Genomic DNA, 25,727 nt, shown 5'->3' with positions numbered 1-25,727 from the left:
CAGTTTATTGATACAAATACCTCTTCCTTTCAGTTAATTCAAATAGAACATTTCTTTGGTACTTTCAGCTGATGGGATAGCAAATAATTTTTAGACTAAAAGTTGAAGTGGATTGATTAGAAGCAATTTTATCTGTTTTGCACAATAAAAAGATGAACTACATGGTTCGCCAAGCCAATTTGCAGAGCAACCTCTCCTCTCTAATTGCTGCCAGACTAATGTAGTAGAAGCCGAGTCCTAGGAAGTAGAGAAATCCATTTACCCAGCCATGACATTTAAGTAGCAAACACAAGTAGTGGATTTTTCCATTACCCTTCATTTCAGCCCTGCTACATTCCACCTGTGACCCTTATGTGACGAGGGCAATGTGCTTTCATACAATTTGGTAACTATAATAAACGACCACTTCAAAATGTTTGAGAGCAGACTAAAAACATTTTGTAGAAAAGCATAATTAAGTCCATAACCAATCTCACTAATTCCTGATAATGTACTGGAAAACCAAATTATTTCATAAATGCTCTCATAAATGCACATCTTACCAGAGGGAGAGAAATAGTACATTTCCTCTACCACAAATAACACACTGTTTGTCATCAATAGTTCCAGCCTTGCATGGTACTTTTACTTTGTGTCAGACTTTTACTTTCTTTCAAGTTCTCTGAAAACCTCATAGACTCCATTGTCTATTTTACCAGAGAGAAAGGGGAAAATATCTTCAAATGAGATCTGTAATACATATTAAAGAAGAAAAAAGACTCTCTGCCTTTATTGTTTACAAATCCTCCAAGACATTTATTTGAGTCTCAGCCAGAATTTCCCCATGTAAATTCTCAACAAAATGATACAGAGAAACTTGCAGAAATGTGTCTTTCTGCTATATGGTCACTGTCATCCCTAGTGCAGAGAACAGTACGTGGAAGAAGTGAATGGCCCGTAAATATTTGCTGAACAAAAGATGAATGTTTATAGAGCCCTTGGATTTTTGTGGTGGGAAGAAGACCAAAGCAATATTTTTAAATGAAACAAAGTCAGTTTTGTTTTAAACACTAAAGGAATTACTCTTGATCTCTCAAATAGAAAGAACAAAAGAGAATTTAAAATTTTTTACCTGCAATTGTAATTTCTTCAATAATTCATCAATGCCATATTTGAAGTTGAAGCCTTTACTTCGGAGCTGAATTCAGAAGCTAACTGCTCAAAAAGTCAGCCTCAGACAGCATTTTCGGTTTCAAACAACCTTGTGCAGAACCACAAAATAGATGACAGTCCTTAGAGAGTGTGTTATCTGAAAACTAAATGTTTTACCCTCTTCTTTATGTTTGTTGTTTGCTTACATTGCTTTGACAAAAGATTTATCTGCTAGAATTCTTGCTGGTATAAACTTAATAGCTTGGATATTAAAACCATCAAGTTCAAGGTTAGAGAGAAAAATACCAACCTTGCTTCTTAATGACAGCAGTCTGCCCACATAAATACAGTCAACATTATTCTTGATGGTTTAACAAGTATATTTAAAAAGCAATTAGTTATGCCAGTGTTAGACTGAAAACAATTTTAAATAGCATAACTCAACTCAAGCATTAAGACCCTCCTTGGAAAGGTAGTCATTTGAACTGACGTGATTTAGAAACTGTGCATTGTTTCTGCAAAGTGATTTCTACAAGGCTGGGGAATACGTGCTTAGGAAGATTCATGTTACTGTAGGTCATATTTTCTCCCTCATTAAAAACAAAACTGCATATAATTGACTCTAATAATATTGAGTAACTACCAAAAGCTTTGCCAATGAAGAAAATGTGGCACATATACACCGTGGAATACTACTTAGTCATAAAAAATAAAATCCTGTCATTTGCTACAACATGGATGGAACTGGAGATCATTAGGTTGAGTTGAAATAAGTCAGGCACAGAAAGACCAACAAGTCTTGGGATTCAACACAAGTTGAATGTTACTCCTATGTGAAATATTAAAAACTTGACCTCATATGTCAGGGACTAGAAGGAAATTCTCCTTCAAAGAATAGCCTGAGAGCCCCTTGGGAGACATCCTGCCTGGGAGGCATCCTGCAGCTACCTATCTCCCTGGAACACCCTGCGGTTATCAGTATCATCAGACATCTTGCAGCTGGCAGTTTTACCACCCACATCCAGCAATTGCTGATTAGAGAGCTTCCCCATCCCCAGCAAATAAATACCCCTGTGTGAACAATAAAAATTTGCAGCTTGATCAGATTCCTGTCTTGCTGTCACCTTTTGTGTCTCTTGTCCCTTCATTCCTCCCCATCTAGGTTCGCTGCCCACGTTGATGTGTCCTGCCGGACGGGACACTCATAGAAATTGAGAGTAGAATGGTGGTTACCAGGGAGAGTGGGGATGAAGGAGGAATGGGGAAAGGTTGCTCAGTGGATTCTAAACAGCAGATAGGAGTGAGAGGTTCTGGAGTGCTGTTGCACAGTACGGTGACAATAGATGACAACAATGTGCTTTACATTTCAAAAATTCAGAAGAAAGGATTTTGAAAGTTTTTGTTATAAATAAATAATAAACATTGGAAGAGAGAGAGATTTGTAACCTGATTTAAACATCACAACAGGTATACATTACATATTACATATGTATAATTTTTATGTTTTATATATAGATCTATCCTCTAAAAAAATTCATTTAAAGTTAGGGGGTGAAACTTTCCTATAGAAAGCATTGATATTAGTGGCTATGAATTAAAACCTAATAGTTATGGATCTTTGCCTCTGGCAGTACTGAGACACAGCAGAGAGATGGCACACTTAATCTGAGATTGCACCAAAGGTCCTAGATGGGGTCAATGTGGGTGGAATTAAGTCCTCAGAAATGGTAAACAGGGAGCCAAGAGCAGCTAAATCCAGGACATTGAAGTGGGAAGACAAGACATCTACCACCTGGAAACCTCAGCCATGGAGTAGGGTGAGGTGCAAGGCCCTAGGAGGGCTGCTTTCCATCCTTGGGCACGGGAGAAGTGCAGCACGTGGCTGATTGAAGACATTTGAGGGATCTTTGAGCAGGGGGCTACACAAGGCAAGGAATGCAAAGGGGAAGATACAACTCCGAGCGAGGAGGTCAGCCAGGTCCTTTGGGTCAAGCTAAGTCCATGTGGATATGAAGATATCTCAAGATTTTATACTTGTATCCAGTGTATCCGGGCAAGCATCAAAGCTTTGGGGTTATATTTGTTTTCTCATAGCTGTCCTGGTGAAATGAGTACAGTCCTTTTCTCAGTGGGTTAATCTGACATTAATGAGGCCTGGTTCCTTCACATTGAGCTTAGTGCTTTAGACCTTAAAAATGCCCAGGTGTTTTTTTTCTAGAAAACAGTTATTACCACATCCACAAATTGTCAACAAAATCAGAAGCAGTTGGGAGAAGATTTTAGGAACACTGACATCAGAGCCTCACAAGCTGAACTTAAGGGATGTTTCTGCTATGTACGGATGAGCTATGTGACTTTGGGGAATATAGTTAACCTCTCTGAGCCTCATCTGAAAAATGAGGATGGCACGTAACTTGAGGATTAAATGAAATAAACCATGCTAAGCATTTAGCATAGAACTTGACATACAGTGGCGAGCTATGAATGATTACTATTGTTGTTATTATGAGACAGCAAAATGCTATACTGGGCAAAGAGCTGGATTTTATATTTGGGCCTCAAAAGGCATAGGTTCTGTTTTTGGAACCATAGCCATTGTTCTTCCTCAAAATCATTTTCAGACTATGGCAAGGTAGAAATAAATGATTGACAAAATATTGAGTGTCCTGTGTCTGAAAATTTTTCATTTTCCTTCCTTTGGTTTCTTTTCATGTCCCAACTATTTCTAGATCACCTCTCCTTACTAGCAGTTTGTTCTGTACTCTAGAGAAATATTTATTTAAATATAAGTCCAAACTAAGAGTAATTAGTAAAATAAGCTTCTGAGGGAAAAAAATAATATTGCACACTCCAGTGCCATATATTTTCAAATTATTCATTTAGTTTATGCTTCTTGTAGAGATAATTGAGAAATAAATGCATGCTATAGCAGTGCAGACATTCAGGAATTAAAATGTGTATACTGTCCCTTCAAATGAGACCAACTCCTACACCTTGAAGGAAACATCACACCACCTGAAATACTCAAAACTACTGTAAATTGGTGGTTGCCAATGATAAGCTGGTAAATCCAAAAGTGTTGGTTATATTAAAATATGGTTTCCACCTCACTCCGCACTACCCCACCCCTGGCCAGGATAAATGATGTGTACCTGAGACCTCAAAAGAAAGGTGATTTTATATAGAAAAATAAAGACAGAGAAAGAAAAGATGAAAGGAATAGAGAGAAAACACTCGTAAGTGAAGGAAGTGAAAAGGCAGCTATATGGTACGTAGGCTGATGATAGCTATAAGTCCATGGCACCTGGCTGTGAGGAGCAGCAACTGATCCCCAATGTATCCCTTATATAACCAGTTGTGCCTGGTTTCTGAACAATACAGTGATATCCAGGTTCTGCAGTCAAGTGAAATAAGTCCCTGGGGTATAGATCCCAGAAGGGTTATTGCTTGAATGGCCCCTGATACCCAGGTTTAGGGAGAATTTTGTGACAATTATCCAAAGCAGAACATGTATTGTTACTCCTAAATGCTTCATCCTCTCAGACTTTGACCTTCGGTTTTTGCTTTGTCTGGTTCCGAATGCCAAGGGGTTCAGGTAAAGGTGGAGGAGAGTTTTCAGCAGCTGCTGAAGAAAGTTTCAGAGAGGAAAAAAGCAGGAGATTGGGAAAGAAGTTAATTTGGAGGCTCTTTAAATCTTAGTATTCAGGGACAAATCTCCAGCTATGGTCTTTCCATTGCATATTATTTTAACAAGTTTAGGAAAATGGTTGTGTTTAAGACAGCGCTGTGGAAACGTACTGTGCTCTTTCTCAGCAATGTTACAGTCAGGTAGGAAGGACATCTATTTTTAAATGTTCAGTCACATAAATTAGCTTGAGCCCCAGACTTTAATTCTGAAGGAAAATTAGATTGGATCTAAATAATTGAAGAAAAGTAGAGAAACATTTTAATAAAACTTCATAATTTGACTCAGAGTTCCTTGAGCCATTAGAGCTCAGTCTCATTAGATGCATCATGACCAAGTAGTTGGTGAGTACCGATTAATAACCTGAGCATTTGTGGGTTCTTTTTGCCTGGCTGAAAGCTGATTATGCTCATTAGAACTACTTCTATACTTATTAGAACTACTTCCCCAATTTTCTCCTATCTACATGTCATTTTCTACATTTTTTATATTATCAGACCTACCAAAAAATGGATAAATAACAATACCATACATTTGTGTGGCTACACGTCACAGAAAACTTTCATAGTTATTATTGAATCTTCACTGTGCAGCTTCAAACTGTAAAGTAAACCTTTCATTATAAATACTGGCTGCCAGGGAGGCTGGGGTTGTGGCTCAGTGGTAGAGCGCTAGCCTAGTGTGGGTGAGGCACTGGGTTAGATCCTCAGCACCACATAAAAATAAATAAATAAAAATAAAGGCATTGTGTCCACCTACAACTAAAAAACTATTTTTTAAAAAATCACAGCTGGAGGGCTGGGGTTGTGGCTCAATAGTAGAACGCGCACGCATGAGGCACTGAGTTCGAACCTCAGCACCACATAAAAATAAATAAATAAAATAAAGATATTGTGTCCAACTACAACTAAAAAATTTTTTAATTTTTTAAAAAATTATGGCTGGATTTATGTAAATTATCTTAGTATAGTTCATAATCAAAAATGCTTTTTGATAATATTTTTTAAAAATAAGGATGAAGCTGATTTTAAAAAAAGTACCATAAGCAAAGTCCTTGTTTACTCTGCTCACAATATACATTTAAAAGAAAATTACTCTTACAGTTATATAGGAAAGAATGGTTGAACAAACCAAGCCAAGGCAGCTGAGACTGTTCAGTATTTGCAATTCTATACTTTACATTTGTTAACAAATTTAATTATTTTGGCAAATAAGGGAGCTGTGGGAGAGTCACTTGTTAGTTCTCTGGAACCAATTTGCCTTGAAATTATTAAGAGATATTTAATTGATCCAACTTGAACTATGAAGACAAGGCTTAAATACTGCATTAAAACAGAAGCTTCACTAAAATAATTTGATGTGCACTGAGCCTTGTAGCCTGAAAAAAATTAACTGCCTACTTGAGAAAAGCTTTCCAAATGAAGTAGGACCAACTAGGGAAACTTATGTCTGCTGTTGCTGCTACCTTATCTGTTATTTCTGCAAATGTGTGACAGTATACAAAAAAACAAAATGCTATTAGTTCCCTAAGTGTGTACAAATCCAACATAATTTTCATCTCCCTGAACCGAATAATGAATAGAATATTTCTTAGATGAAACATAATCATTATCTTCAGCATTTTAAAAAATATTTTAGGCTCTTCAGTACATGCTTTTGGGTATATTTCATGATTTTTATTTAATTTTGTATAAAGTAATATATTAACATAGTATAACATGCAAATAAGAGATAAAAGTATATTTTAATGCAAACAAAAAACCAATAAAGTACATGTATAAAGGCAAAAAAAAAAAAAAGAATAGTGTTACCTTAAATTAGGATTAGGTAGAGGGAAGTGAAAGGAGGGGAAGGCAGGGGATGTGGGGATAAGAAAGATAGTAGAATGAAACAGACATTATTACTTTATGTATGTATGTGACTGTATGACAAATGTGATTCTACAATATGTATACTCAGAAAAATGAGAAACTATATCCCATCTATGTATGATATTCAAAGTATATAAGTGCATTCTACTGTCATGTATAACTAATTAAAACAAATAAAAAATTAATTTAAAAAAGATATAAAAGTATAGAATGAAAAGTGAAATATCACCTCAATTCCCATCACCACTCCTAAAGGTAGTCACTTTTATTATTTTCTTATTATCCTCCTAGAGTTTCCTTTTGCATTTAGAAACACACATGAATATATATTTTTATTTCCTTTCCTTTTTCCACAAAAGATTGCATATCATGTAGTCTGTTCTACACTTTTTTAGGCTAAACAATGTAATTTGTGTACAAGGGTTGTTTTTTTGTTTTTTTTTTTTTGCCTGTTTGTATTCATATTACCAGTTGAGAAACTTCTATATATTAGAGAGATATTGATTCTCAAGACAATTAATAAATTTAATGCAATTTCACTCTAAATCTCAACAGGATAGTTTATAAGACATGACCAATTAATTTCAAAGTTTATATTGCCCTACCTTGTATGAAAATATACTATAAAACTAGAAAAACTGAAAGAGTGTGCTAATGATAAAGAATAGGCTAATGAGTGGAAATAGAAAGTCTATAAACATTCTAAGATGCATAAGATAATTTAATATCAAGTTGACTCAGGTGAAATGGCTATGTTTAGAGTTCAAAAACAGTTTAAAATTGGTAATGGTATATGGTACAGTCAAGTATATGACCAGGGTAGTATTTTATATAAGTAGAGAGAAGATAAATTATTCCCCTCAAACTAGCTACCCATTTGAAGAAAAAACTTTGATTGAATTCTTATCTCATACCAAACTTGAAAATGAGTTATTTTATCAATTGTATTAAGTATGTAAATATTAAAAATATACATATATATATGTATATTAGCTTACTTAAAGTATGTATATATATATACTTTAAGTAAGCTAATTAGCCACTATAACAGATAAATCTGAAAATCTCTGTGGCTTAAAACTCATGTGATGGAGATCCAAGATGTCAGAATAGAGGCAATAGCCTTCCTGTATGCTCTGGGGTGTGAAGCCAAGAAAAAAAGACAGGCAGCTTCTCCACAAGGTGAGTAAACAACAAAAAGGGTGGGGGACTGCTAGGATGGCCTTAGGCCTGAGCCTAAGCAACTCCATTTTAAAAACTCCAGTTTGAAACCTGCAGTTTCACCAGGCACACCCACAGAGCCCTCCAGTATGGCCTGAGACAAGTCACTTCCCCTCACCCTGAGTGACGCCCCTGGCAGGCTGTCCTCGCCTGATAGGAAAAAAAGGGGAGAGGATCAGGGTGGAGACCACCAAACCAGATGTTTCTGACCCCAGGGTAAATGATGTCACTGAGAAATCCAGTGGTAGCTGATAAAAATTGAAAGGGGGGTCAAAAAAGCTCCCAAATTTAGTATAAATAATAGAGCAAATGAACAAGGATTCAGCCAGCCATAACAGAGTGGAGAGCCTGATGAGGACCTGACATCCCATCACTTGTCATTGTTTCCTGAGCCTCTGCGTGATCCTCACTGCTCTCAATCTCTACCACATTGTGTGGTGACAGCCACAACTTCTCCCTAAGACCCTGTCCTCAACCAGTCATCCACTCCACGCCAGGAAAAGCCTGCCTTAGTTCTAGCTCTGATTACCGCAGTCTGAGTGAGTGTGCATCTGCTGGATATAAAGCCTAAGGCTTATGACTTTTGAACTTAGCCTGCAGAGGGAATGTCTGTCATTAGCCTGTCATGATTAAGTGTGTTTTGCAGTGCTTAGAATTAATCTAGAATTGTTTGCTGTGAATTGAGTATGTCTATTGCAGTGCCTAGCATTAAGGATTGTCGTTTTCTTGATTAAGAACTTATAGAGTGGAACTGTATTGAGTAATTTGAGTGAATAAAGCATTGAAAGGGGCAGAAGTGTGCGGACATTCTTTATTTCTCCCCTCGACTGCATACATCACAATTTTGCCCCCTGACAACAGGAACTTTACTGGAACCTAAAACTGGTCATTCAAAGCAGATAGGAGACAGAGGAGGTTGGATATAATAAGGAAGAAATCCCCAGCAGCACTGGCACTGCCACACAATCCAGGCTGGAAGCCCCAGCCAGAGAGGTCCTACTGTGAGCACAGTAGAGGGATAAGGGAATTAAAGGGAATTTAAAAAATTCCTTTTCACCATTTAATTGTGAGCTAATGGTGCACGGACATTTTATAAAGTTTCCTACTTTTTTTTCTTCTCATCTCTAGCATTTTTGAAGCCAAATGTTTTACATGGATTAATTTTTTGTGAACAAGAACATTCAATTAGTATATTTTAGTTTTGTTTTGTATTCTTTCATTTTTATTTTTAATTTTTTATTTAAATTGTTGCTTTATGTATTTTTTTCTCCTGTTTACCTTGATTCTCACTTTCTAACAGCCAATCTCTATGTTCTCTCTTTCACTCTTCTTTAATCTTTTATTTCTATCTTCTCTCCTCTTCCCTTATAGCCATCATATCCTATATCACTTCTGTTCTCTCCCACCATTTGAAAATGTAAACCATTTTACAATTGCTGTTTTGATTACAGGCATAACTGATCATATCATTTCTGTTTATTGTAATAAATAACATTGTAGATATCATTGTAGGAACTATTTGACTTAAAGCTGTAAATTGTTTGCACTGATTGTTATTATTTGTCTCCCCCTAAACAGTGAGGTACCTTCAGGGACACTATAAGTCCACAGGGTAGAAACCCTACTGCCTCAGATCCATACTGTTAGATGGGCAGACACACAAACAACATGAAAAAGCAAGGGAACAAACCACCCCAAGCAAACCAAGATACCCCAATAACAGAATCCATTGATACCACAGTGGAAGAAATGTCAGAGAAGGAGTTTAAAGTGTACATAGTTAAACTACTCTGCTAAGTAAAGGATGATGTAAGAAAGCAAATATAGGTAGCAAAAGATCACTTCAATAAAGAGAGATTCTGGGGAAAAAAACAAACCAAGGAACAAACAGAAATCCTTGAAATGAAGGAAACAATAAACCAGATTAAAAATTTAATAGAAAGCGTCACCAACAGTCTAGACCACTTGGAATACAGAACTGCAGACAATGAAGACAAAATATATAATCCTGAAAATCAAGTTGATCACAGAGAGAAGATATTAATAAACCATAAAGCAAATTTCTAAGAATTATGGGATAACATGAAAAGAACAAATTTAAGATTTATCAGGATAGATGGATGCATGGGGATACAAACCAAAGCAATGCACAATCTTTTCAATGAAATAATATCAGAAAATTTCCCAAGGCTAAAGAATGAAATGGAAAATCAAATACAAGAGGCTTTCAAGACCCCAAAAGTGCAAAATTACACAGACACACATCAAGTCACATTATAATGAAAATGTGTAGTGTACAAAATAAGGATGAAATTTTAAAAACTGTGAGAGGAAAATATCAGATTACACAAAGGGGGGAAACAATTCAGATCTCAGCTGATTTCTCAAACCAGACCCTCAAAGCTAGGTCTTGGAATAACATATACCAAGCTCTGAAAGAAAATGGATGCCAACCAAGAATCCTATATCCAGCAAAATTAAATTTCATATTTGAAGATAAAATAAAAACTTTCCATGATAAACAAAAATTAGAAGAATTCACAACATAAAGCCTGCGCTTCAGAATATTCTCAACAAAATATTCCATGAAGATGAAATGAAAAAAAAAAAAAAAGTGAAAACCAGCTAAAGGAGGAACTACACTAAAGGAATAGTCGATAAAGGGAGAAATAGTTCAAGTTAAAAACTAGAAATAAATCAAAATGACTGGGAACACAATAATAACCTTGAACATTAATGGCCTAAACTCATCAATCAAAAGACACAATGGCAGATTGGATTAAAAACAAGATCCAATAATATGCTGTCTCCAAGAGACTCACCTCATAGGCAAAGAGATCCACAGACTGAAAGTGAAAGAATGGAGAAAAATCATCACTCACATGAATCATGTAAACAATCAGGGGTTTCTATTCTCTAAAATAGACCAACTTATGTAAGCTTTATAATTGTAATTATACATTTGTAATATTACCTTAATACATGTTTAGCATCTGTAAGTATACTTTGATAGCTCCCTTTCCACTGATATTTTTTCTTGATTACACTTGTTAGATTTTAATCAACTTTTAGCTGTATTATTTCTTTTCTATTTCACATATTTCTGCTCCTACTTTTATTTTTTCCTTTCTACTACCTAATTTGAAAATAATTGATTGTTAATCTACTTTCTTTATGATACAAATACTTTAAATTATAAGTGTGCATGAGTACTATTCATCCCAGATTCTGATATTATAAGCTTTTTTAGTGTGTTGTTCAATTTTGAAGTTGAGTTGTAGAAGTAGGGTCCTCTCTATCTTGAGGTGATTGATTTCTCATGTAATGAATCATGCAGGAAACACAGTCTGAATGACTTCAACTTTTTAAAATTTCTCAAAGCTTACTTTATGACAAAATATAGTATGTCTCTAGTAATTTTCTACTTGTCATTTTGTTTATAGTTCTCTATAAATAACAATAGGTCAAGGAGGCTGATAATGTTCTTAAGCCTTTTATTTTATTCCTCCTTCCAGCAAAATGAGGGGGCTTAAAATCTCCAAAAATGATTGTGGATTTGTCTTTCTAGTTTTATTGATTTTTACTTCATTTATTTTGAAATTTTGTTTTTTAGGATTGCTGTACTTTCTTGAAGAAGTTACCCTATTATGGTTATGAAATGTTTCCCTTTACCACTAAAAATACTTTTTCTTGAAATTTATTTCATATTAATAGCTCTACTTCAGACTTCTCATGCTTATTTTCCCCTTCTTTGCTTTTAATCTATTGGTGGTTGATATTTAAAGTGTGATATATGTAATAGAGCAAATAGTTATTGTTTGATTTTTACACATGTTGAACATTTATACCTTTAATTACAATATCTAGATCATTTATAGTTAAATTAATTATTGATATTGTTGGAAAAAAAGAACACCTGACATGAAGGTCAGTGGAAAATCGGTAAATGATAGGTTTGATGACGTAATATTTTGGAAAATGGGCTGAATAGTCCTGCTGTCAGGCTCAGAGAGAAGATTGTTGGAATGCTTTTGTTGCAATTTTTCATTCTCTCATATATCATATGGTACACAGCAACAGATTTATTTTATTGTTTGTTAACACTTTTTTATTTTACAAATAAAAAATGTGAAAATGTCAAAACAAATGTTTCTGGTTGAACAGTTCTTCAAAAAGTAATTCTACATTGTAGTTTCACCCCCTTCAATACATTAACTCGCCATTTCTCCCCATGGTATGTATCTATTATAGCCAATAAACAGGGAAAAGAATATAAAAAGTCACCCAGGCAGATCCCAGAAGGCAGCAGTTCACCTCTGTGCACATTCCATTGGCCAGAACTCAATAAACAGCATGACCACAGTCAAATGCAAGGAGGCTGAACTGCAAAGTCTATCTGAGTGCTCAGAAGGAAAAGGGAAAGAGTTTGCTGAACCTAGCCTGGCTCTGCCTCATCCATACACTACTTCCTGGCCCCATCACATCTGGAGGTTGAACCCAGGGTTGTTCTACAACTGAGTACTGTCACTAGCACTTTCAATTTATTATTTTGAGAACAGGGTCTCACTAAGTTGCTGAGGCTGATCTAAAACTTGAGATCCTTCTGCTTCAGCCTCCAGAGTACCTGGGATTACAGGAATGCTCCACCATGCTCCACCATGCCAGACCTCATATACCTATTTTTATGAAAAAAAAAAAAAAAAAAAAAAACCAACTAGTATAAGCTCATGGTAAGGAAGATCTTTCCCAAGTTGAAACTGAAAATGAAAAATTGGCAGACTTACTTCATAAATTAAAATTCACACACACACACAAAGACACCATAAAATTTGAAGGACAAATGAGAACACAGAGAAGGCATAACATACAATGCAAAATGAATAATAAGTAATATGCCAAAATAGAAAAGATACAAATGGTCAATAAACATGTGACAAATGCTCAGATTTTACTATGAATCAGTGAAATATACATTAAAACAACAAATAGCATTACCCATCTAATTTATATTTTAAAAACTAAAGACTTAAAATATCCAGCAATTCTGGAAATGTTTCCACATATGTCCAAAGTGGAATGGAGAATTTTGTTGCAGTATGGATTATAGTAAGAAAAATTTGGAAACAATACAAATGTCTCTAGAGAAAACACAGGCTAAATAAACTGTAATACACTAATAGAATATTACACACCAATTTTTAGGCACATTTAGGTATATAACATAAGAAAGTACACTTAAGTGAAAACAAGTAAAACAGATTAAGTAAGTTACAGAATAATATGTATAATATATACAGCATGATTCCCTATATATATATGTGTGTGTGTGTGTGTGTGTGTGTGTGTGTGTGCTTTCCTGTATGAACAATGAAATGTAAATGTGTGAAAAATTAATCCTGGAATCACTGGGATTACAGGTATGTGCCATGGCACCAAGCACCTTTGATTTTTTTTTTATAGAAAAAATATAACATATTACTTAAACAAATAGAAATCATGTGTTAAAATCTTTTAGAACATACAAAGTAATACAATTTCCAGGTTTTTCAAAGGAAAAAAGGAGACTAGGAAAAATATTTGTAACATAACTATTAAAAATGAGATTAGCTGGGGATGTGGCTCAGTTTGAGGCCCCTGAGTTCAATCCCCAGTACCCTCCCCCGCAAAAAAATGAGATCAATGTCATGCACACCTGTTGCCGGAAAGGCTCAGGGGTCACTCTAGTTAAACTGGGCTAACTGGGCTGCACGAAATAACCACACAAGAGACACAAATACCTTTCTCTTTGGGGTTGCTGTGATGGCTCCTCTCACCTTAAGGGTCCGCAGAAATAGAGAGAGAGAGAGACAGAGAGAGAGAGAGCACGCTGCTGACCCCTTTTATTGAGGAGAAACTATTCAAACGAGGCTAGGGGTCAGGTTTCAGGGGGCTGAGTCTACCTTCATGATGTCCACTGTCAGCAGGTTGACTGACACCTGGGTAGGCCACACCCAAGGGCAAAGTAAGAGGAGGGGCACACACAAGGCACTTCCATGGAAGATTCTATCCTAAACAGGGCAAGGGGTTATATTACAAAGGAACAGATGAGCATAGCTTCACCCATGGGGCTGTAGCAAGGCACATCCATTTCTGTGACTGAGCGCCTCAGCACCCAGCTGGGAGTGTAACTCAGTCACCTGTAAGGTTGGCCTCCCATAACCTGTAATCCCAGCAGTTTGGGAGGCTGAGGCATGAGGATTGTGAGTTTAAAGCCAGGCTCAGCAACTTAGCAAGATCCTAAGTAACTCAGTGAGGCCCTGTCTCTAAACAATACCAAAAAAAAAGGTCTGGGAATGTGGCTCCCTGGTTAAGCACCCATGCGTTCAATCTCTGGTGCCAAAAAAAGGGGGGATTAATATAGTTCCTATTTAATATAACATATTGATATCAATACATCAACTGAAATAAAAGAAACCCAATAAAAAATCAGTAATACATTACAGTGAAAAACTCACATAAGGGCTAGGAGTGTAGCTTAGTGTTCAATACCCAGAACCAAAAAGAAAAAAAAAAATTTCACAAAAGAAAAAATATAAGTGGTGAATAAATACAGTACATGAAAAACATACTCATCCTCATGAGTAATAAGAAAAATGACTTCCCACAAATTAAGCCTTCTTGGACTGAACTGTTCATGTGACTAAATGAAACCTAAAGAGTGAAGGACAACAAGGATCATAGGAGAACAAATTGTGGTCATCAGGAAATGTTTAAAGAAATGGTCTTCCAAGAAATTAGAACTTATGAGAAAGGAAGCAAGAGAAAGTAGTCAGAAGCAGGTTCAGGGGCATGTGGACAGGGGCAAATGAAACAAAGCCATATGTATGATAGCTATATTCCTGAATCCATTTCATTGATTGTATTCTTGTTTTCCTTTCTTATTTCACACTTAGTTTTGTATTTTTTTTTTAATCTTGTAAACTTCCATGTCTGAAACATTTTTGAGAACAGATAATCAAATGAATGGATGATTTGTTCATCAAATGAATGCGGGCTGCATAAACTGGGACTGTTTCTGAGAAGAGAAAGGTCCTCAACGTGATCTGTTGGATGGGAATGCCAGACAATTCTGAGAAAGAACTTCAGCATTTCCGGACAATAACATAGACCTTGGATTTCTAGAGTAGGGGGTTTATGAGGATTAAAAATTATACCAGAGGCTTAAAGGAGTAGTGGACAGCAGATCTCAGCCCTGTGGAAATACATAGACTGTGACTGAATGTGTACAAAAATATTATTCTAAGGGGAGTTTTATTACCTAGGATAGACTAACTGCTAAGGCAAAAAATATACAATGGTTCAAACTAAATAGAAGTTTATTTCTTACTCACAAAACAATATTTTACAAACAAACATGTTGGCAGAACAGGGAACCCAAACTGATGGGTTCTTCAAATGTGGCTTCCAAGGTTGCCCATATCATTGCAACCATCCAAAAAGGAACACATGGGAGATTCTTCTGGACAAACCTAGAAGCAGCACATATCAGTTTTCAATAAATCTTAGGCATATGACCAAACCTAACTATACAGGGCAAGAAAATGTAGGCTAGCCACGAATAAAGAGGAAAACATGGATTGAGAGTGAGCCCCTCGTATTTATTCCCACAGATTATTAGCAGACCTAAAGTTAGACTTGAATAAAAAAAAAAACCTCAATAAATTCCACTCTCTGTACTGTGATTCCCCTTCTCAAGAGCCTGGGAACATGTACCAAACACCTATTTAAAAGTTACTTTGATAATAAATTCCAGATGAGAATCCCACTTCCCCAAACTCCATTTCTGGAGGCTTTTTCAGAGAACTCTCTTATCCCAATGCAGAAGGAGGAAAGGCAAAGAAAATTCATCCCTGCAGTGCATTTTAAGAAGGTCATTGCTGTCTCCAGGAGAAAGCAGAGATGGAGGATCAACTGTGCTTATAAATAGGGGGAGATTTTTCTGTGCGGCCTTGTACATTTATGGAGAAAATGTCATGCTGATGTCAATCTTTGTTAAATCACTGATCAATCCTTTGTGGAAGCACATTTTTAAAATATATTATTTCCATTGTTCACTTCTGCCATGCTCTGGTAAGGCTATTTCCACAGTGAGTGGGAGAAATAAAAGAACAGCTGCACTACATCTCTTAACTATGAACCCCAGTAGGCACCCATTTTGCTAAAAAGAAGAAATCAATTTTTAGTTTTACAAGAAAGAAATAAAGCCCACTTTAAAGAAAACATTTAGAATGCCTATTTAAATGTAAACTGAACTACAGAATTTACATGTGTCAATTAAAGCCCCTCCAAGAATGTTCTTGAAATATTAGCATTTACTTATGTGAAATTTTTGTTTTAAAGAAAAAGATTCACAATTAAAAGTTCTGAATTTCATGGTGGCTGCCAAAAAAGTAGATTATTATCATCTCTAGTAGTATTTGACTTGAGGGACTAATTTATTTTTAACACACACACACACACACACACACACACACACACACACACATAATAATTCTTTTACCCATCAAAGAAAGGTCAAGACTTTCAGTCCTACATGACCTCCTATGATTTTTACCATTTCTCCACCTCACAGACTGAAGAACCAACATGAGCAGTGATTGTCTGACATGGCATCCACAATGCAATCTAAGAATAATAAAGAACTAACATTTGCTGAGTACTGACAGCACGAATCAGGCATTTTCTTCTTCAAATTTTGTCAGTTAGTCTCCACAATTACCCAGAGAGGAAAGTGGATTAACATTATCTTATTGTGAAGATGACAGCACTGAGACTTAGAAAAGTTGCAACTTAGTCTCACAACTAGTGAGTTGTAAAATGAGGATCACAAAGCCAAGTGGGTTTCTATTCTACAACCAATATCCTGAATCATTCTTCTAGGCTGGTTCACATATGTCCAGCTCAGTTAGGCTTTTCCTGGTCAGATACTTTCCCCCTCCTTGCATGAAGGCCAAGAGCTCCTTGGGTTCTATTTGTCAGTTGGAGTGACTTTTGGAAAAAGGAAGGAAGAGCAACAGCTTACCATGATAGGAAACTCTACCTAATGATTGGCATCATGTCAAGGGACAGGCCTGCCCCTTGAGACTGTCCATCCTCTCTTCCAATTAGGGAAAGCCTCCAGGTCTTTACAAAAGGACGTAACTTGCTGCGCCCCTCCCCTGACTCAGGCAATGGCAAGGCCCTACTGAGGTGGATGGCGCAAGGCGTCCATCCTCTGGAGGAGCGCAGTATGTTTCTGGGAATGGGCTGGTTTGTTTTTGTATTCCTTTAATAAGTATAGTTGCGATTTCTCATATGACCATTAAGTATGAAGGAAAAAACATGACTTTCCCAATTACTGCAACTATTTCTAAAGAATAGATCTGTTTGCTCTAAATGCAATGATTCAGCTGTGGAGCGTAAATTGTTAATGTCTAATAAAAAACTCCCTGTATTCCTGTCAAGGAAGTTTTTGAGAAATTAAATTAAAATCTAGAGAAGAAAAATTAATGTTAAGAAGACAGATTAGTGCTTAGTACTGGGCAACTTGTTCTTGTTCCTGTGCACAATGGTTTGTGCTCTTACTCGTTTGATTAAAATTAATAACAAGTCAACCACTTGCCGTAACCAAGGCACCAGTTCCAGTCAGTAAGTCAAGAAAGAATAGCCAAGGTATAGGCCAATAGTTTGGGACATTTCTAACTATTATTAAAAGTTAACTAAGCAGAAACAGCTCAAAGCAAAACGCGAACTGAAAGTACAAATGCTTGCTTATGCATAAGCCAAGATATATTCTTCTATTCTAATTGTAGCTATGTAATATTTTGTTTCTTTGAATAATGATTCCTGTTTTATAACCACAAAGTACTGTGAGCCTGCCAAAATGAAAAGTATATATGATCAACTTCACAAGTAAAGATTGGGATCAACACTTTCACTTTGGTGTCTCTGTTGTTTCTTCACCCCCCTTTCGCCGACTCCTCACCATCCGTTTGTCTCCTGAGACCCCCTGTTGGAGCTGGTCTCCGACAGTAACTGAACTGACTGGATATATAAGAAAGAATAATAAGATTCAAGTAAAGTCTTCCTACCAACACCTACTACTTCTGTCTCCCCAAAGGTCTCCTACATTTGCTCACTGGTCCCAGAAATTCCTTTAACAGACAATCAAGCCATTAGTCCACCATTAAAAAGTAGAATGATAGTAAAAAGGATATGAGGTAGGAGAAGCAACTTACCTTAAATTTATTGAAAACTGTGCCTGACAATAGCAGAACTTTCTGTACTAAGATTTGGACATGGAAAGAGAAAAAAAAAAGTTGGCAAATAACACAACAGTATGCTGCTGCCACTGACCTTTTACACAGAGCTTTACAGACATCATTAATGGAATGCAGCACAATTTCCTTCTGAACTCAAAGGTAACAGTCCTCTCAACACAGCATTCTAATCATAGTTGAAACGTGTAGTTGAACCCAATTTACCCATTCCAATAATAAAGAAATGCAGAAATCCTTCTGCATGAGTAGCATCATAGCAAAGCTTTTAGTTTTCAGTTTTACAAGAGAGGAAGGGAAAGGCTGGGTTCCCTATGATGCATTTTGTCAGTTTCTCAATTTTGCCTAGAACCTATCAGAATCACAAAATTTACAATATGTTCCCAAAAGGTATCATCCACAGGTATTGTAGGAGTGCAGATGTAGCAGAGGCAGAGTAAGTGTTGTCTCCTATCTGGTTTCTTCTGTAATGCCCTAGGCTTTCACTACCATCAGAACAAAACTAATAGGTCCTAAGTATTTCATATATTTAGAATGAAAACTATGCTAATGGAGCTGGGGATGTGGCTCAAGCGGTAGTGGGCTCGCCTGGCATGCGTGCAGCCCGGGTTCGGTCCTCAGCACCACATACAAAGATGTTGTGTCTGCTGAAAACTAAAAAAATAATTCTCTCTCTCTCTCTCTCTCTCTCTCTCTCTCTCTCTCTCTCTCTCTCTCTCTCTCTCCCCCCTTAAAAAGAAAAAGAAAGAAACCATTTAAAAAAAAAAAAAGAAAACTATGCTAATAAATTACCTGCCCTGGGACCTTATAGATCAAGCTAAAGAGTTAATACGAGAGTTCCAATTCCAGGTAAAATTGAACAAGACCAATCCTCTCTGTCTCAACCACTAAGCAGAGATCTGAAGCCAAAAAGGAATGCATGGAGCAGCTATTTGAGGACTCTGAAAAGTAAATTATAGCAAGTAGAGTTGAAAAAAAAAAAAAAAAAAAAAAAGATCAGAATTCGAAAGACCACCAGACCAGCAGAGTACAGGTAAGTGAGCTCCTGTTTTTCCACAGGCATCCCAGCCTGACACAAGCAGCCAAAACCCAGAAGTTGATACCAAGAAATGAACAAGGACAACTCCAGGAGAAGCCCAGTAGTTTTGTCTCAAAGAATGGGAACAGGAAACCCCCAATACTCAGAGTGGGAGAATCTAACCCCCTCTATTTCTTTTATAATCTCTAATCTCTGTGTCCCAGACCTAAGGGATCCCTGTTAGTGGCAGTGAGAGGGGGCTGGTAATGGTGACAACAGCTGCAGCTATAGGTGCCACAGGCACCTAAAACTTTGTAAAATGTGAACTTTCTTCTCCCATGAGAATAGCTAGGGTTCCAGTAGGACAGGCAAACTCTTGATATTTTCTCTCTCTTTCAACAGGCCAATTGGCCTCAGAGGCATTACGAGAATTATGTGGCAGACAGAGAAACTAAAGCCCCAGATTTCTAGCCAGAAGAATAAAAATGGGGTGAGGGAATTAGAAAGTACCAGAGAGATCACAAAAAGGAAAGAACTCAGGAAGATGACCGTATAACGTTTTTTATGAACGTTATATGAACTCTGGTCTCACCAAACTACATATGCAACATATCATAGACTTGGGCATCCCAAGCCTGCTGAATTAATTCTTCACTGCACACATTTGAAGAGTAAAATATTAATCTGAGTAGAAGGCAACAAGATTACAATATGTATTGTAGTTCCTAGAGCAACTACTAAACAAAATACAGTTTGAGCATTACTAATCCAAAAATCCAAAATCAGAAGTGCTCCAAAATCCAAAACTGGAGTGCCAATTGATGCCATAAGTGGAAAATTCCACACCTGACATCATGGGGCAGGATGCAGTTAAAATGCAGGCACCCTAAAATTATTGCATAAAATTACATTCAATCTGTATGTATAAAGTATATATGAAACATAAATGAATTTCATGTTCAGATTTAGGTTTCATTCCAACATATCTCATTATGTATATACAAATATTTCAATATTAAATGTTCTAAATACACCAATTAAAAATAGATATCAAAATGAATATAAATGGATTTAGAAATGAATAAAAAAACAGGAGATTATATGCTACCTGCAAGAAATTTACCTCAAATATAATCATATAGGTAGTTTAAAGTAAATAATGGAACAAACATACCATGCAAACACTAATCAAAAGAAAGCTGGTGCGACTATATTAATAGCAAACAAAGTAACTTTGGAACAAATAAAATTACCAGGAATAAAGACAGATGTTACATAAGGTTAAAAGAATCAAATCACAAAAATTATACAGCAAGCCTAAATGTTTATTCATCTAATGACAAAGCTTCATGAAATAAAAACTGAAAAAACTAAAGACATAGATTCATAGATTCAAAATTATAGTTGGAGGCTTCTATACTCCCCTTTCATTAATCAATAGAACTAGTAAACAAAAATTAGCTGGGCTGGGGTTGTGGTAGAGCAAGCACTCTACCCCTGAGGCACTGGGTTCGATCCCCAGAACCACATAAGAAAACTAAATAAACAAAACAAAGGCATTGTGTCCATCTATAAATAAAAATATATTTTTTTAAATTTTTAATTAGCAAGAATATAAAACTCTGGTTGAGCAAAACCATCAACCAACTAAATCTAATTGATGTCTATAGAACATGTCATTGAACAATTGTTCATTCCTTTCAAATATTTATGAAACATTCACCAAGATAGAATGTATACAGGTTTATAAAAGAAACATTAATAAATTTCAAAGATAGGAATCATGCATCTGATCATAATGAATTAAGCCATGAATCACTAACTGAAAGATAACAAAAAAAAAAAAAAAAAGAAAATCTACAGTTGGAAATTAAATAATGCATGTCCAAATAATCCATGGGTCAAAGAAGAATTATCAAGGGAAATTAGAAAATATTTTCATCTGAACTAAAACAAAAATATAACATATTAAAATTTGTGGGATGAAATTAAAGTAGTACTTTGAGGAAATTTTTAAAGCATAAAACGCTCATATTAGAAAAGAAGTTCTCCAATTAGTAACCTAAGTTTCCACCTGGAACAAAATCCTATGCAAGTACAAGCAAAGGGATAATAAAGATAAAAGCAGCAATCAGTGAAACTGAAAACAGAAAAACTATGAAAAGAAATCAATGAAACAGAGGTAGTTCTTTTAAAAGATCACTACCATCACCTGGGCATGGTAGTGTATGCCTATAATTCTGGCCAATCAGGAGACTGAGACAGAAGGATAACAAAGTTCAAGATCAGCCTCAGCAAATTAACAAGGCCCTGAACAACTTAGCTGGACCCTGTCTCAGAATAAAAAATAAAAAGGTCTTGGAGTGTAGCTTAGTGGTAAAGCACTCCTTGGTTTAATGCCCAGTAGCTCCCTCAAAAAAAAAATTAATAAAATCAATGTCTTCAGCAAGGCTAACAAAAATCAATAAGATGGATAAACCTCTAGAAAAACTGACAAAAGACAGCGAAGTCACAAATTACCAAAATCAGAAATGGAAAAAGGAAATATTACTGCAAACTCTGAAGAAATCAAAGAAGTTTTTTTGAAAAGCCATAATCAAAATTCAGTTAAGGTGAGCTGGGTTTGTGGCTCAGTGGTAGAGCGCTTCCCTAGCATGTGTGAGGCACTGGGTTTGATTCCAGTACCCCATAAAAATAAACAAATAAATAAAGGTATCGTGTCCATCTACAACTAAAAAATATTTTTTAAAAATTCAGTCATGGGGAGGCTGGGGTTGTGGCTCAGTGGTTGAGTGCTCGCTTAGCATGGGCAAGGCCCTGAGTTCGATCCTCAGCACCACATAAAAAGAACTAAGTAAAATAAAGATTTTTTTTTTTTAATTCAGTAATGGTGAAAAAGTTAACCTATAAATTGAATTAGTGGTTGAAAATCTTCTGAAAAAAAATCTTCAGTCGCAGATTATTTCATTGATAAATTCTAAAAAATAATTAAAGGAGAAATAACAAATTCTACAGTTTTTTCAAAAAATCAGATTTTTTTTTCAGGAGGGAACATTTCTCAACACATTTTATCACATCAGCATTATTCTGATACTGAAACCAAACAAAGACATTATAGAAAAAGAAAACAAATATACCTATGAATATTTCCCAAAAATATTTAACAAAATACTAGCAAGTTGAACTAGCAATATATAAAAATAATAATATATTACTTCAATATGCAAAAATCAATCAGTATAATCTACCATCTTGACAGTCTAAGGAAAACCATATAATCCTAACAAATTATACACACAAGAAAAAATTTGACAAAATTTAACATTGATTCATAATAAAAATTGCAAACTGCAATAGAATAAAACTATATTAACTTGATAATAGATATTGTTAATGGGCTAAATTTTGTTCCCCTAAATCTCTACAAGGCCCTAATCCCCAGTACCTCAGAGATAGGCTTTAAAGAACTGATTAAGTTTAAATGAGGCCATTAGGGTGCATCCTAAACCAAGACGACCAGCATCCTTATGAGATGAAGAAACTTGGACACACAAAGAAGCACCAAGGAAAGGAAAAACAGTGAGGAGGTGAGAAGTGAGGAGATAGCCATCTGCAAGTCAAAGAGAGGCTCAGGAAAATAAAAAATAAATAAATAAACCCGCTTACAGCCTTGATTTTGGACTTCTATGTTCCAGAACTGTGAGAAATAAATTTGTTATTTAAGCCACTCAGTCTGTGGTACTTTGTTATGGTAGCCCTACAAAATGAACACAGTTGTCTTCTAAGATCAGGAATAAGGCAAGACAGGATCATGTGGATTTTCTTCTTTAAGTTGTTACAATGGGGGATTACATTGGTTGATTTTTGCATATTGAACCTGTGTATTGTGTATGTGTGTGTGTGTAATGCTACTGTCATTACTCTAGTACTAAAAGGTGATTTGCCAAAGTAATTCATTCCATAAGTGTTATCTCCTCCCCTCAACTTAACATCCCCAACACCAACTTTACACAGACACACACACAGGTATGCACACACAATCATAACTGTTACCTGGAGATTTTAGTTAAAACACTTTCACCTAAATTATCAAAAATAGTTGAATAAATTTAATTTGAGTATACAAAAGCACTTTGGGAGTAATGAGGGAAGCAGGCAGAGAATTGAATTAACAGCAAAAATATGTTCCGCATAAAAGAAAATTTAAAAAGAAAACAAGAATTTCAGTGTGAGCACACAGGAAAATTATGACACGCACATCCCTACCAGGTTATATGGGCCGGGGTACATTTAATAGGGTTTTCTAACTCCATTGTGTTCTCTGGTCATAGTATAATATCTGTACCTCTATTAATGAAAAATAAAATACATTTAAGAAGTATAAAGCTTCTCTGAAACCTCAATTTGTGACAGTTACATGAGGTTTATTTTCTCCGCACATATAATGTATCTGAACAATTTAGAACTACAGTATGTCTAACAGACTCCACACCTACCATTGCAAGAAAAGGGTTTCATGTAAAACATGAAAATTGCAGCTGGAGCCATTATGTAGGCTACTTAATCTATGGAAGGCAAGGTCCACATCCTATATGTTGCCCTGGATGGACCTGGGAAAAGGTGATTAAAAGAAAATAAGGATTATTCTCTGAAGCTGTGTTTTCCCCTGAGGCTCTTTAAACAATGTCTTTATCTGTACCCTCTTTTCTAATTGTCTTTTCCAGCAATGTAGCAATAATTTAGTAGTATTATGTGCCGTCACTTCTGCATTAGTAAACACCAGGGCCTGCTGAGTAATTACAGAATAACCTCATAATGAAATGCAGTGAAGGGTTCTAATTAAATTTTAATGTTGCCTTAAAACTATTCTTTTAAAATGAGAATTTTCCAGCCGTGTATCCTAATGAATTATCAGAATGCATTACTCTCCCCCAAAAATGTACAAATGAGAAGGTAAACATAGAATATTACCACCAGTGGGCATGTATGGGGGAATATTTATAATCAAAATTAATATATTTAAAATTATTAAAATATAAAATCACATTGAAATGTTGTAACAACAATGGGAAAAATATGAAAGCTCATATTTCACTTTGAAGGAGGAAAATGCTAAATTATTCTCAGTCAAGCAGCATGCAATTGAGCTTAAAGCTATCAATTTCTGAACGTGGGACCAACACAAACTAAGAACATCCACAACTTCTGTACAATCACAGAGCTAAGAGAAAGAGCACTAACCAATCTAGGAAATAATTTATTTGTTTTTCAAAAATCTGCCCCCAAAAAGCAGATTCTATTGCCTTTTGATAGAATCTACTGTATTTTGTTGTTAGCTACTGTCTTGCATCTATCTGCACATCCTTCTGGACCTACTGTAACTCCCTTTGATGGTGACCTAGGTAGACATGGTGAAAATTTGTTACTGTTTTCTTTCTCATACTACAGGAAGAATGTTGCAGTCATCCTTTCTCTATTTATCTTGTCAATCCATTTTGTCTTTGAAAAATACCTATCCCTCAAGCAAAGCTGCCACCATTATCTGCTGAAATCTGCTATAGCTCCTCCTCACACTTCCATCAAACCACTTACATTACTGCTTCCGCTGATAGGGCCCAATTAATGTCCTCTCAGATCTATAATTTTAAAATACAGGTATATTGCTCCCAGGAGGGAATTACCTAAAGAATTCTGCAAAACATGTTTCTGTTTTGTACTTCCTATCAGCTTGCTCTTTTTTTCCAAGATGCAGAATAATATTTATTACCACTGACAAAACTGAAAATTTTATTTCCATTATCCAAGCTCTTGTATAATTAGAGATGTGTCCACTTCAGACCTGAATCTTGAATATCTCCCACTGTTGACCTTCTAAGGTTATATGCCTCACACCCATATATAGATGAAGATGTCAGTGCTCTAATGATAAAGGTATTTATTTACAGCCGACTGTGATAAAATATGTTGAGACCTGTCCACACTGAATATGCAAAAGAGGTGACATTTTCTAGCTTTCTTCAGTATGTCTTTGGCCAAGGCTATGTCTCTTTGGAACAAGACTGAAAGCTCTGGAAACTTATTTTAAACATCCTACACAACTAAAGAGGAAACAACTTGGGCTTTTCCCAGATATCTGTTTCACTCCTATAATTTTATAGTGCCCCAGGGGCTGGAACTTTCCACCTAGTTATAGGGAATTGTCAGTGTCGTGCAGAACATGGAAATGGCTTCTGCTCAGTCACCAGACACTACATAGAGTTGTTGGGGAGTGGTAGGACTGACCCTGCAGTCACTTGGATAACTAAATAACTTCATTGCGCTGTTTTCAGAGGACAAATTTGCTTCAGGACACATACATTAGAGTCAGACAGACTTGAGTTTGAGTCTCCACTTTATTGCTTGCTTATTCTGCTCCCTTAAGCATTTTGCCTCATCTCTCTGAGCCTGTTTCATCAGCTATAAATTGAGACTAATAATATACACCTCATACAATTAATGCAGGAAAT

General features: G+C 35.9%; 1 long non-coding RNA gene across 2 annotated transcripts in view; it reads right to left on the bottom strand.

The window, feature by feature from the left end:
- Positions 1-18,221, bottom strand: part of LOC143392529 (uncharacterized) — a 114,378-nt gene extending 96,157 nt beyond the window's left edge. Inside the window, exon 1 of one of the 2 annotated variants that reach the window (XR_013155336.1) lies at positions 18,165-18,221. This is a non-coding gene — a long non-coding RNA (uncharacterized LOC143392529). The remainder of the gene's footprint in view (positions 1-18,164) is intronic. The other variant, XR_013155337.1, reaches the window with a different exon arrangement.
- Between the last annotated feature and the right edge of the window lie 7,506 nt (positions 18,222-25,727).

The sequence above is a fragment of the Callospermophilus lateralis genome, chromosome 2 (assembly GCF_048772815.1).
Source record: "Callospermophilus lateralis isolate mCalLat2 chromosome 2, mCalLat2.hap1, whole genome shotgun sequence".
In the NCBI taxonomy this organism is placed as follows: domain Eukaryota; kingdom Metazoa; phylum Chordata; class Mammalia; order Rodentia; family Sciuridae; genus Callospermophilus; species Callospermophilus lateralis.
The sequence above is the reverse complement of the archived record's forward strand: the minus strand, read 5'-3'. Positions and strand labels throughout refer to the sequence as shown.